Source organism: Oryctolagus cuniculus, chromosome 12, assembly GCF_051225735.1.
Source record: "Oryctolagus cuniculus isolate XC-2025 breed Fujian yellow rabbit chromosome 12, ASM5122573v1, whole genome shotgun sequence".
NCBI lineage: Eukaryota > Metazoa > Chordata > Mammalia > Lagomorpha > Leporidae > Oryctolagus > Oryctolagus cuniculus.
Window position 1 is genome coordinate 23,162,370 of NC_142878.1, and position 4,293 is coordinate 23,166,662.

A 4,293-nucleotide genomic window follows, 5' to 3' on the forward strand; every position below is an offset into this window, starting at 1 on the left:
ACAGAGATACACACCCCCAGTGCCTGCACTCTGAGGTTTAAAGTTCTTAAAATCTCTCTGGCAGGCTACAGCAGCCCCTCGCCAAAGCTGGATGGCGCTAGGGGCCACTAAGCTCTTCTATGAGAGTAGGCGATGAACCAGACTGCACCCGAGCAGGAAAACGATGCTAGGAATGGGAAGGCTACGCGGGCTCTCGGAGCCCATGCCTGTTCACTGGGTGCCCAGTCCGGTGGCATCAGTAGTTCATCCTGACACACAAACCCCCACCCCCGCGTGGCCAATGATACTCTTGCTGTCTTTCCTGAATTGCAAGAACAGAGCGTCAGAGGATGACACTCTGGGAAGCTGGGAAAGACTGGAGCAAGCTGGCGTCCATTTTAAAGGGGCAGTAAGAAGGAAGCCTGAGAGCAAAACAGGAAGGCAAGAGAAATAGTGTCAGGGAGAGAATCCAGTCGGGCAGCTTCTATTGAGCTGTGGGTGTCCTCTTAGGGACACTGCGATCACGTGACGGCTCCAGCCACACACACTCTGTAGGAAGACTCAACAGTCCAGAGGACGTTGCAGTGGGAATCTCACTGGGCAAGGGTTGGTAGGTGGGGCAGGAACAGAGGAGGGCAGAGGGCTGTTGGCAGGGAAGGGGAGAAGACTTGATGGGCAGGCAGGAATCCTAGCCCCTGTACCATGCAACCCGTGTCCCGGTCTTCCTCACATGTCTCCAGGCTTCACTTGTAAGATTCCAGATTTAGTCCCTGAGGAGAGAACAATACATGTTAAATGGCTGACATCAGGATCTCCAATAGTTCTCCTAAAGAGAATAATATAACATAACACAGCGTAGCATAACATAACACAACACAACCCAGCATAACATAACACAACCCAACATAACACAACATAACACAACCCAGCATAACATAACACAACATAACACAACCCAGCATAATATAACACAACACAACATACCACAACCCAGCATAACATAACACAACCCAGCATAACATAACACAACATAACACAACCCAGCATAATATAACACAACACAACACAACACAACATACCACAACCCAGCATAACATAACACAATAACATAACACAACACAACTCCAGTGCATGGGCCTTGGAGTTAGACAACCTGGATTCTAATCCCAGTTTGGCTCTAACTTTGTGGTGACCTTAAATGTTTTCTTTCCTTTTTTTTCTAAAATATTTATTTATTTAAAAGGCAGAGTAATGCAGAGAGGGAGAAAGAGAGAGGGAGAAACATCCAGAGAGATCTTCCATCTGCTGATTCACTCCCCAGATGGCTACAATGGCCAGGGCTGGATCAGACTGAAGCCAGGAGCCCAGAGCTGGGAGCTTCTTCCAGGTCTCCCTCATGAGCACAGGGGCCTAAGCACTTGGGCCATCGCCCACTGCTTTCCCAACGTCAGCAGGGAACTGGATCAGAAGTGGAGCAGCCGGGCCGTGAACCGCTACCCATACTGGATGCCAACATTGCAGGCCGCGGCTTTACCCACTGCAGCACAACACCAGCCCCCGACCTGGGTGTTTTCTGAAGGATTCTCAGGCTTTCTAAGCTTTCATTCTGTCAGTAAAATGGAGAGAATGCCTGTGTATGTAAGTTAGTATGCCTTTGGGAACAGATCATAAAACCCCAAACATTCAGAGAATGCAATGTCTCATGTAACCTCCGTAACTCCTTCTCACTGGCTGCTCTGTTCTTTGGAGCCTCCCCTCATCCCAAGGCCAGCTGTACAGTGATGGCAAAACGGCTGCCTGAAGCTTCTAGAAGTTTCTACATTCTTATTCATATTGAATAAGCAGAGGTGTCTTTTCCCTAACCATCCAACCATTCCCCTACTTGGACTATCTTTGTTTCAACAAGTACATGGAAAAGGGAATTAACAGATAAGTTTATCTGAGAACAAAAAACGATTGAAAACCATGCACAGTTTTTTCACGGTAGGCATTTTCCTTGTGCACTTGGAAGACCCTTTGTAGGCCACCAGCCACTTTGGCCAGAGGGATGGGCTCTGGGAATCAGAGCAAAACACAGTGAGAGGCCGGCGCCGTGGCTCACTAAGCTAATCCTCCACCTTGCGGTGCCGGCACACCGGGTTCTAGTCCCGGTCGGGGCGCCGGATTCTGTCCCGGTTGCCCCCTCTTCCAGGCCAGCTCTCTGCTGTGGCCCGGGAGTGCAGTGGAGGATGGCCCAGGTGCTTGGGCCCTGCACCCCATGGGAGACCAGGAGAAGCACCTGGCTCCTGCCATCGGATCAGTGCGGTGCGCCGGCCGCAGCGGCCATTGGAGGGTGAACCAACGGCAAAGGAAGACCTTTCTCTCTGTCTCTCTCACTGTCCACTCTGCCTGTCAAAAACAACAACAACAACAACAACAACAACAACAAAAAAAAAAAACACAGTGAGAGAAGGGGCAGAGTGGGTATCGGGGAGACAATCACAATCCCCAAACCCTTCACCTATCCCCTAGAGTTCATCTTAGACCAAACGTATGGAAAGTGCTCAGCAGGTGTCCGGCCAATAAGTGGTGTGTGTGTGTGTGTTTGTGCACACGTGCTCACACATCCATATACAGTACTCAAAACAGTGGTAAAATCTGCCACACAGCCCCGTCTCCCGGGATGAGGCTGAGACACTGAGCCAACAGGAACTTAAGAAACGGTGTGAAGATTGACTCCCTCCCAGCCTGCCGCGAGCCAACAACCACCCTCTGGGTGTCCGATGATGCAGGCGCGGTTACCCCTGAAGACACACAGAGCAGGAAGCCCACTGGGAGGAAAGGTGTTTGGGACACCAGTTTCCCAGGGCGGAGGACGTGGTGAGAGGCGGGACTAAGCTTGGGTGCTTTGGTTGCCTGATCGAGGCAGGGAGAAACAGCCTGTGCCTCAGCAAAGGACAAACCATGGCTGCCACTTCTTTTTCCCCTAAAAGGTAAATCGTTTACATGAGTGTGGGATAAGCTTATCATTTTTCCAAACTCCTGAACCTTAGTTTGCTCGCTATGTGAGGCCTCGACTTTAAAACAGCTCTGAACTGAAACTGCTCTGGGTAGGAAATACCCCATGGAGCAAACCCAAGGCCCCGCTTTTCTGGAGTGCTGTATTACTCTCACATCCGTTATAGCCACAGATAGTTTTTCTTAAGATAGACTTATTTATTTACTTGAAAGGCAGAGCAACAGAGAAGGGGAGAGAGAGGACGAGCACTTCCATTTTCTGGTTGACTCCCCAAATGGCTGCAACAGCCCAGGCTGGGCCAGGACTCCAGCGGGGTCTCCCACGTGGGTAGCAGGTGCCCAAGCACTTGGGCAATCTGCTGCTGCCTTCCCAGGTGCATTAGCAGGGAAGCAGAGCAGCCAAACTGCTGGCTCCAGTATGGAATACCAGCCTTGCAAGGACTGGGTATTGCTGCACCACAACACTGGCCCCCCAAGGATAGCTTTTTTTTTTTTTAAGATTTATTTATTTATTTGAAAGAGTTACGCAGAGAAGGAGAAGCAGAGAGAGAAAGGCCTTCCATCAGCTGGTTCACTCCCAACTGGTCACAACGGCCAGAGCTACACCGATCCGAAGCCAGGAACCAGCAGCTTCTTCTGGGTATCCCATGCAGGTGCAGGGCCCAAGGACTCGGGCCATCTTCCATTGCTTTCTTAGCCCATGGCAGAGAGCTGGATCAGAAGTGGAACAGGCCAGCACTCGAACTGGTACCCACATGGGATGCTGGCAGCTTTACCCACTGTGCCACAGCACTGGCCCCAGGGATAGCGTTTAAAATGAGACCAGGTACAGTAACTAGTCAAAACAAGAGGACAGAATTTGGGAAAGTGTGTCATGGACGCTAGCATCCAAGCACACCACCAAAACCTTAATCCCCAACAGCGTGAGCAGACCTCCTCAAGGTTTCCGCTGACTCCAGTGGATTCCCAGCCAGTTGACTTAGCCCAAACCAGGGCACCAAGGGAGGGTCCCAAGACCCTCTCCTACGGCCCTACCCAACCAGCTGAGGTCTGAGGCTCTTATGCTAACAGGCTGAGAAGTATCCATCGGCTCCTCGCACGCCTCTCCGGGTGAGATGCTCCATCCCCAGCCACGCAAAGCAGTGGACTTCTGCCCCGGATTGCCCTGTGGCGTCCTGGTCACCAGCCTGCCCTGCCGCCTGCCCTGAGTGCCCCTTTGCTGCTGCAAGGCAGGCACTGAATCTCCGCATTCTACTCTCGGACCGTGTGGAGTCTTGGTACAATACCAGAGTGTCAGACTGGAGCTGAAAAGAGCCT